Source organism: Cyprinodon tularosa, unplaced genomic scaffold, assembly GCF_016077235.1.
Source record: "Cyprinodon tularosa strain WSP-4 unplaced genomic scaffold, ASM1607723v1 ctg1495, whole genome shotgun sequence".
NCBI lineage: Eukaryota > Metazoa > Chordata > Actinopteri > Cyprinodontiformes > Cyprinodontidae > Cyprinodon > Cyprinodon tularosa.
The window spans coordinates 16303-28094 of NW_024038326.1; the positions used below are offsets into that span (position 1 = coordinate 16303).

Genomic DNA, 11792 nt, shown 5'->3' on the forward strand with positions numbered 1-11792 from the left:
TTCCAGTAGCTTGACCGTAGCGTCGCTGCTTTATTTATCAAGTAACTTTCCAGTAGTGACTAGTAGCAGTTTTATTGTCTTATATCAGAATCAGAATATATCCTACAACATGGCCCTACACTCACTTAGCAACAAAACTTAAAGGTCAGTTTTGAGTCTTAGTAACACCATGGTCTCCAAGGCTGCATGAGGGGGTTTGGCAAAAACAGAGAGCGTCTGTGTAAACACCTCTTGAGGGTCGCAGTGACTTTGACGCTAATCACCACACGTGAATTCCAGTAAGATGTCGACACAATATTCCTGTGCATGTGCAGTTACGTAATGCGATGTCGAAACTATAAAACGCCGCCCAGAATGGATTAAAGGTGGGGGAATTAACTGAGACGAGACGATGCATTGCTGAATGTATGAAGTTTAAGACAGATGTATGAATTCGGTTTTGTAAATAAATGTTCCCCCCTCCGGATCATGATAGATGGTGTGAATCGTCAGCCTTCTTTCTGTCATAAGAGAATTCTACCAATGAGCTTCCACATGACATTATTATTTTTATCAAGTAGCGACGTAGCGTCCACAAAAGCTACAAAATCCAGGGCAAAACTAAGTAATGAAACCAGGTTTTCTATTTTTGAAACGACAATCGGAGTTATTCATTGGACATTCACGCATGAGCCTCTATTCTGCCTCTCCTGTCTGTGTCTACGAAACATGCGCATGCGTACTGCAGTGGAACTCAAAGAATGACAAGCACAGACACATGCAAAAACAATAACGTAATAGTTAAACTAATAGCTTTGCTACATGTAGCGGCGCTACTGCCCATCACTGACTGTAACATTAAGTAACTACACGTGCTTTACATATAACGCTACAGCGATACATTGCTGACAAGCATATGAAAGCCAGACATCTTTTGCTTCGCGGTAAAAGTAAGAAATTAACTTACCATTGTTGCGGAGTCTCGCGTTTTCAACAAAGTTCAAAGGTTTGTTAAAGATGAGTGTACAAGTTTTATGATCAGGTCCAGTGGGGAACTCGTCTGGTCACGAGTGGGTTCTGAAAAGGTACACAGATTTATCAGATCCAGGAAGGGCTGGATTGCTCATGAGTGGGTTCACTGCAGAGGAGGACAGAGGAGTTAGTGGAGGTCCAGGTATTTTGCAGGATAGAGAGTTTGCAGGTCTGTACCTGTTCTGGAGTTTAGCAGAGCAGCTGAGAGGGGGAACCTTGAGGGTCCAGAGGCTGTCGGCAGGCTGAGGGCTAGGCGGAGGCAGAGCTTACTGAGTGCAGGCAGATAACTGATTAGAGTTCCCTTCCAGTATCTTCTGAGAGCGGGCAGGCAGATCTTTGACAGGAACTGTTCTCCAGAGTTCTTCTGAGAACGGACAGGCAGATCACCGGCAGAGAAACTCTTCAGGGTTTCAGGTTTCAGGCAGGTTCAGTCTAGGAAGCAGAGAGGAGAAAACAGATCAGGTTCAGGTTCTCAAGGAGTCAGAGTTTCAGACAGGCTGGTTGGCTCAGGCTTGCTAACCGTTACTGGCAAACACTCTGGTGCTGGAGAGAAGCCCTCCGTCTCCTTAAATACAGATCTCCTGATGAGCAGATGAGAAACAGGTGGTGCAATCAGCTCCGGCTCCAGGAGATCTCGTACGCCCTCTGGTGGAGAAAGTGGACAGACCTCCAGATCCCAACATTGTCAAAGATTACCATTTATTAATTCAATAGGATCATGAACAATCTTTACTCACTCAGGTTCTTCTTCTGTGATCAGAACGGCCACCCTAGAAGAAAGTCAAAATTTTCCATTTTCATAACCCAGGCCACATTAATTATCAGAAATCTATAACCAGCATAAAAAACATCACAGAGACACCTATGGACATGAATTTACAATGTTCATCACCTTATTAACTGTTAAGAAAAATCAAATTAGTCACAGCACTTTGCAATTGTTTGTTTATTCATCTTACTCTGTCACTTAAAAATATGTGTCATTCCTGGCATGTTTGATGTACTAACCTGGAGTGACTCATAAATTGCCAGAGCAAGATCTTCTTCTTCGCTGCAGAGAAAACAAAAAAGGTTAATGAATAAAATCATAAAACCTTTGTTGTCACTAAAAGCTTTCTAAAAATAAAAACCGTGAATACAGCCAGGCTAAGTCAAATAAGAGCCAAGTAATGTTAATCCTGGATAAGGTCACGCTAAAGGAACAATAGACAAACTCACATCATTCACACTAACTACAATTTCATGACAGCATAGCCAAAATCGTCCCACCACAGTTCTTTCCACCACAAATTCATGCACATTTAGGTAACAGAGGTGATTAAAAGAATAAGCCCATTCTACTGCAATGAAATCGCCATGTGCAAACTATGAGAAAGGACGCATATACAGCTGTTAGGTGGTGTCAGAAAGAAAGAACTTTGTTAGTGCAATTGTACTTTCCAATGACATTTGTCCTCAGCAGTTCATCCCTGCCCTCTGCATCACTCAAGGAGCAGTGGGCAGGTTCTCAGTCATAAGGATCTGGCTCAGGGACCCGTAGTAGCAGTCTGCGGGGTTTGAGCCAGGTTCTTGGGTCCGTCTCATAATGCAGATTTAATGCTCAAACCACTTGCATCCCCCACCATGTGAAAAAAAAATATCTTAGCCTTTCTTAGATGTTAGACGAATTAACAGAAAACGTGGAAACCAAACAATTCTTGCATCTTACCTTTCAAAAGCCAGACACACTGAGAATGAAGAACACGATATACATGTTATGGTTTGTATGTCATACTGGTGCTTTCAGTTTAGGGAATATCTATCAAGTTATGGCTGCATTTATAACTTCAGTATAACCTTACTATAACCATTAACTTCATACCATAAAGGAGTCTTGGTTGAGTAACTTACATTTGGCTTTTGGGGTCCCTTTACTGCATTGAACATGCCTTTTGCTCAGCGAAATCAGCCTGCTGTCCTGATAGGTTGTTGATTTATTTTAAACTTTTCTAATCAGCTTGTCACCTCTGAGCCACTATCCAATCAACTCAGCCACCAGTCAATTAATCCACATCAACTCCACCTCCTACCAGTAATTACTGTCAACTGTGATTACCTGTTCACCTGCTTACATATACCTGCTCTCTCTCATCCCTGCCAGAATTTCACTTCTCTTCTCATCCCATCTGATCTCATCTAGTGTGATGTGCCCTGCCTCTACCAGTACTCTGTCAGGCTGAATATTTGGTTTACAAACATTATTCATTACACCTCCAAGATTAGTTACATTTTTTATCTTTATGAAATATAGAAATTTAGTATTTTGAAATTGCTGTGTGCTAAGAGTGTTTACGCATAATAGTTGGAGGATGTTGGCCCTTGAAGAAAGGGTTTTTACAACTGTTGACTAAAGTATCACTGAGAATGTGTTACTTACTCATCATCTGGCACTCCTGAGCCAACAACTTGCACCTCTGCTGTATTTGATGCCTGAGAAAATTAGAAATAAATGTTTAGTCATTTCATTTTTATACCAGCACTTCATAACTAAACACGTGTCTTGGTGTTACACAAATATTACAACCTAGGGCATAAAAGTGAATGACAAATTACTGCAAAAAATGTCATATATACACAATTACACAAATATTTTACTTCGACTTTACACACTTGTCATGTCATTGCCTTCAAATTACAACTCTTTCTTTGGTTAAGGCAGTAAACTAACCTGGAGTGACTCATCAACCATGATGTCCTGATCATTTTGTTGGCTGCTGAGACAAAAACAGTCAGTCTCATTTATCACGATAAGTTCAATAAACAATTATCGTCCACCAAAATTTGTTGTGACACGCCTAACTTCTGTACCAATCAACATCATTTCATAATTGCAAATGTAAGAATGTGGGTCAAATCAAAGTTGCTCTGAATAATTATGTTGCCTTAAATTATTTTTTACCATCTTTCCAGATGTTTTGAAAGGTCACAGAGAGGAAAGTCCACTCCACACATCAGGCACTTCTGCGTCACATGAGGTTTCTGACAGTCAGAAGGATAAAAAGTTAGATGTGTGTTAAATTGTAAACCATACTATATGTAGTTACATGTCTTTTACATATGTAATGTAATCACCTCCAGCACAGGCGGAATCAAAGTGAGCCCCTTCTGAAGTGGGATTATATAAAGTGGGGCCCGCTTCACATCTGTGTGCTGTCGTAGGAATGGGATGCTATAGCCAGATGGGGGGATTGGAATTTGATTAAGCAACTTGCTGCGGTCACTGGTTGCCAACAAAAAGCCGCCAGCTTCCTTAAGTGGAGGGAAGCTCTCATACAGCCGCTCTGTGAGGTGGGTGTGATCACCTCGGTTATCAGTAAAGTGGATCATTTTTTTGCCTATCCCACATGCTTCATAAAAATTAGCCTCTTCTGAGTTTGGAACGTGATCCAAACCTGGCTCTGGCAAGCATACAAAAAAGTGGTTCCATGGAACCACTTTTTTCCCACTGTGTCTTCTGAAGCCACGATTCGGAGTGCTGTGTCTTCGAAAAAGCCTCGCAAGATCGGCCTGAACACTATCTCCGCTTGACCCTGGAAAGCTACTGGGGTAAGGAGAGAAACATTGAAGGACGGCTTGCTGTTGAGTTGAACGGGCCAATGTCACTGGATGTGCGGTGTTTGAAAAGGTTACAGGACAGTTATTTTGTGAGATGGAGGACAAGGGGGAAATTGATGATGGTGGAGGCTGAAAATTTGGTCTTGCAGTTGTATGGTGTTGTGAGTCTGTAGCAGTGGAAACAATGGGGCTTAATCTGTTTGCAGATTGTGTTTTTCAGTCTATCAGCAAGCAGCATAGTTGTTTGTTGCATCAGCTGCAATATAATCCGCATATCCTTAGTGCTTCTGAACATTTCAAGAAAATGTATTGGTTTTAACATAACAATATCATAATGCATATCTAAGACTATGCAAACACCTTATCTTTGTTATACAAACAACAGCTGAAAACAATGAACAATCTACTAACATTTGATCCGAGTTGTTTCCTTCCATCCTAAAGGTGAAATTAAAGTCCTTAATCTGCTTTCCTGCAAAACAAACTTTTAAGAAAAAAAAAAATATGATAATACATTACAAACCTGCTATACAAGTTAAAGCAGGCATGTCCAACTCCATTTCTCGAGGGCCGGTCTCTTCTGTGTGTTTTTATTTTTTTAGCTATGGCCCTTCTCCAACACATGTAATTTAAATTAAGGATTTACCTTCTCAATATGTCATGGTCTGCAAAGGCCTACTACTTAGGCACCCATTAGTTTCTGCTTAATTGAATCAGGAAAACAGTTCAAATATTCCAGAGACCAGCTCTTTAGCACTGACTTTGGACACCCCTGGGTTAAAGGCTACCACATATGCAAACGGATCCACAAACGGTGGAAGTGCACATGTGTGGGCAGAATGCGGAAACTCACAAGGAACATGCACGCACAATGGCATTGTCACTACCTGATGTGTACCACTGATCTCTTATTTGTTTACTGGATTGCAGATTTGCCGTTGGTAGTACACGTGGCTATGAAGCCACCACCCCCCATATTGATAATCCACATTTTTGCTCATGTGGATGAGGACGAAATAAATCACATAATTTCAATTGTTAACTCAAGATTAATCATAAATGAATCATATATTTTATCTTTTTATTTTTAAAAATGTAAAAGCCTCTTTGGCAGGGGCGATTCTAGGATCTGACCATTAGGGGTGCTCAGACCCCAGTGTTGACTGTGATTCCACTTTTAGTCCAGATGTAAGATTAGAGTTGACACATTTTTGAGCTAAAGCTTGTCAAACAATCTACAATATAGGCCCATTCAAAAGCAGTGACAAAGAGATTAAAATTTTTCACTCGATAAAACCTTGTGCATTTGTAAAACCTGAACGATGACAATAGTTAGAATAGTTAGCTGGGGATGTGTCTACCTTGTCAATCAAATGCCAGACGCGTTAGTGATTGGCTCTGTGGAGCTCCAGGCCCCGCCCCCTCTGGTGCACACCAGTGTTGAAACGAAACCGTTGGGACGCCGAGTGCTTCAAACGGAGGCGCTCCAGGCAAACCTGTGCATGTATGCACATCTGGCAGAGCCGAACCGACACGCAGGAATATTCTGAATCGGTAATTTTTCAGGGGTGCTGAGCTAAGATTTAGGGATGCTTGAGCACCCCTAAAAATTGCCTAAATACGAAACTGTTATTTGGGCAGTTTAAGAAGAAATTTAGCAATAAATGACTAGTAAAAAACATTCTTGTACAAAAAAAAAACATTCAAATTTTGTATTTTCAACCACTTTTCAGAATTGGAATGAAAAAATCCTTGTGCCATGTGTTGGGATCCAGAGGTTTGCCCTCCAGAGAGCGACGTGGATCCCTTTCTGAGGGTTCCTGCTGCCTGTTGGGATCCAGAGGTTTGCCCTCCAGAGAGCGACGTGGATCCCTTTCTGAGGGTTCCTGCTGCCTGTTGGGATCCAGAGGTTTGCCCTCCAGAGGGCGACGTGGATCCCTTTCTGAGGGTTTCTGCTGCCTGTTGGGATCCAGAGGTTTGCCCTCCAGAGGGCGACGTGGATCCCTTTCTGAGGGTTCCTGCTGCCTGTTGGGATCCAGAGGTTTGCCCTCCAGAGAGCGACGTGGATCCCTTTCTGAGGGTTCCTGCTGCCTGTTGGGATCCAGAGGTTTGCCCTCCAGAGGGCGACGTGGATCCCTTTCTGAGGGTTCCTGCTGCCTGTTGGGATCCAGAGGTTTGCCCTCCAGAGGGCGACGTGGATCCCTTTCTGAGGGTTTCTGCTGCCTGTTGGGATCCAGAGGTTTGCCCTCCAGAGGGCGACGTGGATCCCTTTCTGAGGGGTCCTGCTGCCTGTTGGGATCCAGAGGTTTTCCCTCCAGAGAGCGACGTGGATCCCTTTCTGAGGGTTTCTGCTGCCTGTTGGGATCCAGAGGTTTTCCCTCCAGAGGGCGACGTGGATCCCTTTCTGAGGGTTCCTGCTGCCTGTTGGGATCCAGAGGTTTGCCCTCCAGAGGGCGACGTGGATCCCTTTCTGAGGGTTTCTGCTGCCTGTTGGGATCCAGAGGTTTGCCCTCCAGAGAGCGACGTGGATCCCTTTCTGAGGGTTCCTGCTGCCTGTTGGGATCCAGAGGTTTTCCCTCCAGAGAGCGACGTGGATCCCTTTCTGAGGGTTTCTGCTGCCTGTTGGGATCCAGAGGTTTGCCCTCCAGAGAGCGACGTGGATCCCTTTCTGAGGGTTTCTGCTGCCTGTTGGGATCCAGAAGTTTGCCCTCCAGAGGGCGACGTGGATCCCTTTCTGAGGGTTCCTGCTGCCTGTTGGGATCCAGAGGTTTGCCCTCCAGAGAGCGACGTGGATCCCTTTCTGAGGGTTTCTGCTGCCTGTTGGGATCCAGAGGTTTGCCCTCCAGAGAGCGACGTGGATCCCTTTCTGAGGGTTTCTGCTGCCTGTTGGGATCCAGAGGTTTGCCCTCCAGAGGGCGACGTGGATCCCTTTCTGAGGGTTCCTGCTGCCTGTTGGGATCCAGAGGTTTGCCCTCCAGAGAGCGACGTGGATCCCTTTCTGAGGGTTTCTGCTGCCTGTTGGGATCCAGAGGGTTGCCCTCCAGAGAGCGACGTGGATCCCTTTCTGAGGGTTCCTGCTGCCTGTTGGGATCCAGAGGTTTGCCCTCCAGAGGGCGACATGGATCCCTTTCTGAGGGTTCCTGCTGTCGGTTGGGATCCAGAGACTTGCCCACCAGAGGGCGCCGTAGATCCTCTCCTGAGAGCTTGTGCTCATCTGTAGCAGCTGTTCCCCATCAGCTCATTAAGGTTTTCCTACATAAGCTGGAAGAGAGCTTCACTCCTTGCCAGATTGTTGAACTGGTTATGGTTAGCAAGCCTGAGCCAGCCTGCCTGTCTGACTCTCTGACCTCACCTGAAACCTGGACCAGAACCTAACCTGTTTTGTCCTCTCTGCCTTCCAGGAAGAACCCTGCCTGTATCCAATAAACCTTTGGACTTTTCTTCTGCCTCTGTGTGTGTGTTCTGCATTTGGGCTAGAAATCCTGCCTATCATGACACCATAAGAAGTTAAACTCTGGTCTATAATGGCTAAATCACCAATCATAACGCCTTGATTCTTACACAATGTGATAACAAATGTGTAAAATAAATTTTCCATGCCGAAACATTTGTTTTTCCTCAAAAAAGATAAACATGGTATTAAGCATTTATATATAAACTAATACAATATACACTCACCGGCCACTTTATTAGGTACACCTGTCCAACTGCTCGTTAACACTTAATTTCTAAGCAGCCAATCACATGGGGGCAACTCAGTGCATTTAGACATGTAGACATGGTCAAGACAATCTCCTGCAGTTCAAACCGAGCATCAGTATGGGGTGTCAGGATCCGGGACTTTGCCCACCAGAGGGCGCCGTGGATCCAAGCCTTGGGGAGCTTGGACTCAGCTTCATCAGCTGTTTTCCTGTCTGCTGATTGAGGAAGCTCCCTATTTAAGCTGTGTCTGATTTTCTCTTTGTGCTGGATCGTGTGTCTTACCTGTGCCACCATGCCTGTCTGAGCCTTGAACCTGTAAGATTCCTCTGGTTTCCAATAAATATTGGACTTTTATCCTCCCTCTGTGTCTGTGAGTCTGCATATGGGCTAGTGAAACCAACGCAACATGACATGGGGAAGAAAGGTGATTTGAGTGACTTTGAACGTGGCATGATTGTTGGTGCCAGAAGGGCTGGTCTGAGTATTTCAGAAACTGCTGATCTACTGGGATTTTCATGCACAACCATCTCTAGGGTTTACAGAGAATGGTCCGAAAAAGAAAAAACATCCAGTGAGCGGCAGTTCTGTGGGCGGAAATGCCTTGTTGATGCCAGAGGTCAGAGGAGAATGGCCAGACTGGTTCGAGCTCATAGAAGGTCAACAATGACTCAAATAACCACCCGTTACAACCAAGATGGGCAGAAGAGCATCTCTGAACGCACAGTACGTCGAACTTTGAGGCAGATGGGCTACAGCATCAGAAGACCACACCGGGTGCCACTCCTTTCAGCTAAGAACAGGAAACTGAGGCTACAATTTGCACAAGCTCATCAAAATTGGACAATAGAAGATTGGAAAAACGTTGCCTGGTCTGATGAGTCTCGATTTCTGCTGCGACATTCGGATGGTAGGGTCAGAATTTGGCGTCTACAACATGAAAGCATGGATCCATCCTGCCTTGTATCAACGGTTCAGGCTGGTGGTGGTGGTGTCATGGTGTGGGGAATATTTTCTTGGCACTCTTTGGGCCCCTTGGTACAAATTGAGCATCGTTGCAACACCACAGCCTACCTGAGTATTGTTGCTGACCATGTCCATCCCTTTATGACCACAATGTACCCAACTTCTGATGGCTACTTTCAGCAGGATAATGCGCCATGTCATAAAGCTGGAATCATCTCAGACTGGTTTCTTGAACATGATAATGAGTTCACTGTACTCAAATGGCCTCCACAGTCACCAGATCTCAATCCAATAGAGCATCTTTGGGATGTGGTGGAACGGAAGATTCGCATCATGGATGTGCAGCCGACAAATCTGCGGCAACTGTGTGATGCCATCATGTCAATATGGACCAAACTCCCTGAGGAATGCTTCCAGCACCTTGTTGAATCTATGCCACGAAGAACTGAGGCAGTTCTGAAGGCAAAAGGGGGTCCAACCCGTTACTAGCATGGGGTACCTAATAAAGTGGCCGGTGAGTGTATATATATATATATATATATATATATATAAAAAAAAGAAAAAACTTTCCCGGTCTTTTTCAAACTAATTGAGCACGGCGAGCCGGTGGTTATGCTTGCGCATGCGCAACTAAGCTGATGGTACACCTGGTGCCACCGGTACAGATCGGGCAGTGAGAGCGACAAAGAGGGAAATTGCTAAGATGACCACCCCCCTCTCGTACCTTGATTCAAATTGCCATATGCCACTAACCTTTACAGATAATGACTGTAAAGAAAAGCAGGACTATATAAGTCTTAATAGTAATAATATACATCATGCCTTAGCCAATTCACAACCCCCTTATTAAAAATTAGCTGTCTAAAACTGTACCACTGCAAACCGTACCATCGTGCTTTCAGCAAGAAAAAAAGTATTATATTAGATAAAACTTTAATATATGTATGCGTCTTTGTTTTTTAACTTTAAGCTGTTAATTCGGCTTTTTTGTATTTTATAACTTAGCTGGACATTAACACACAACTATTTACATCACCTTATTTCTTTTTTTTTTAACTTTTTATTTAACCATTTTATAAATCTTACAAAACATAACATTTCCTGACAGAAACTCAAATAGTACACATCACAACAAACACAAAATACCAAAAGTCTTTACAATTATGACAGCAGGCAGAGCAGACAACATCCACAATCTATAATCTGTGGCCAAGCAGTTGTCATGATCGGTTCTCTAATGGAGACCCAAAGATGCAGAACACCACTGACGGACACAGGATGAAAAGTTTAACAAGTTTATCTGCACAATCACACTGAATATGCAGAAGGCTGGTTCGGGCCTGGATTCTGGTTTCACCGGAGTCTGCGTGAGAGACAGCACAGTTAAGGACTGTTGACGGGGTTTGGTCTCCAATGGTGCACAGATAGTACCTTGAGGGTTCTTGAGGTTCTCTTTGGGAGAGCAACTGTTGGTTCTGGAGAAGGATTTAGTAGCAGAGTCCGTTAGCTGCTTCAGCGTCTCACGTCTAGCTTGAGCAGACCTTGGCCTTGGTTTCCCAGCTCTAGCCCAGAGCTGCTTGTAGGTTGTCTGAGAATCTTCAGGGTTTGGCTCTGAGGGTCGGCTCGGCAGGTTAGCTCTTCCAGAGCTTTCACGGAGGAAGCACGAGTTTCCTAGAGGCACAGAAACAGAGATTAGAATCCAACTAGGGGTAGAGTCAAGGTATAATCACTGAGATCAAGGCTTTAGCGCTGACCAACTGGAACAACACTGCGGCGTTGAGGCAAGGTCTGAAGACAGCTTATGTAGTGGATCCTCTGATGATCTTGATGAGCTGCAGCTGTGCAGGAGGCTCCCTCAGAGGATCCACGGCGGACTCTGCTGGAGAAAGATGGGATTTTCTCCAGCTCCCAACAGCAGTACCCTTTCCCAATGAGGAATTCCATCAGATCCCTCCTTTTAGTAATATCTCGTCCTCTCCATCAGACCCCCAGATATTCTGAAACACATGTCCACCTTCGTATAAAAGTGTCTACATCACCTTATTTCATTAAATAAAATAAACATTGTTTGAAAAGTTTTTCATACCCATGTTCTGGTCCAACCTTCCTCTGTGGCAAATATGAAGTCCGTAATTCAAGTGGAACGCGCCAATTAAACTGATGAGCGCGGTTTAACCCCCTTTATCGCAGGTTTTCTTCCCCTCTCTTCGTCGTTATCTTTTTATGGCGGTTGCAAATGAGCAACTTGGTGCATTACCGCCACCAATCGGAAACAAGGGTAAATTGGGACGAGCAAGCTCGTTCCAAAAGCTAAATTTTTTCTGAAAAAAACAGATCTTATGAAATAGCTCAGGCCAATGTCTTATGATTTTGTGCAATAAATGTTTGGCCACAGATAGAAAAACAAATGCAGCGCTAACCCTTCAAACTGTTCCTAAAAGTATTCAACTGAGGCCAGGCATGGACTGGTAATCTAGATCCTTACAATGTTATGATCAGAATCTTAAACAAATCCAACTTAT

The 11792-nt window shown here is 44.2% G+C and overlaps 1 long non-coding RNA gene across 1 annotated transcript; it reads right to left on the bottom strand.

Moving 5' to 3' along the window:
* Positions 1–10551: 10551 nt before the first annotated feature.
* Positions 10552–10759, bottom strand: LOC119779578. Its single transcript, XR_005280254.1, has 2 exons — positions 10702–10759; positions 10552–10633 (listed from the first exon to the last, which is right to left on the bottom strand). It is a non-coding gene; the product is annotated as an uncharacterized LOC119779578 (long non-coding RNA).
* Positions 10760–11792: the final 1033 nt, after the last annotated feature.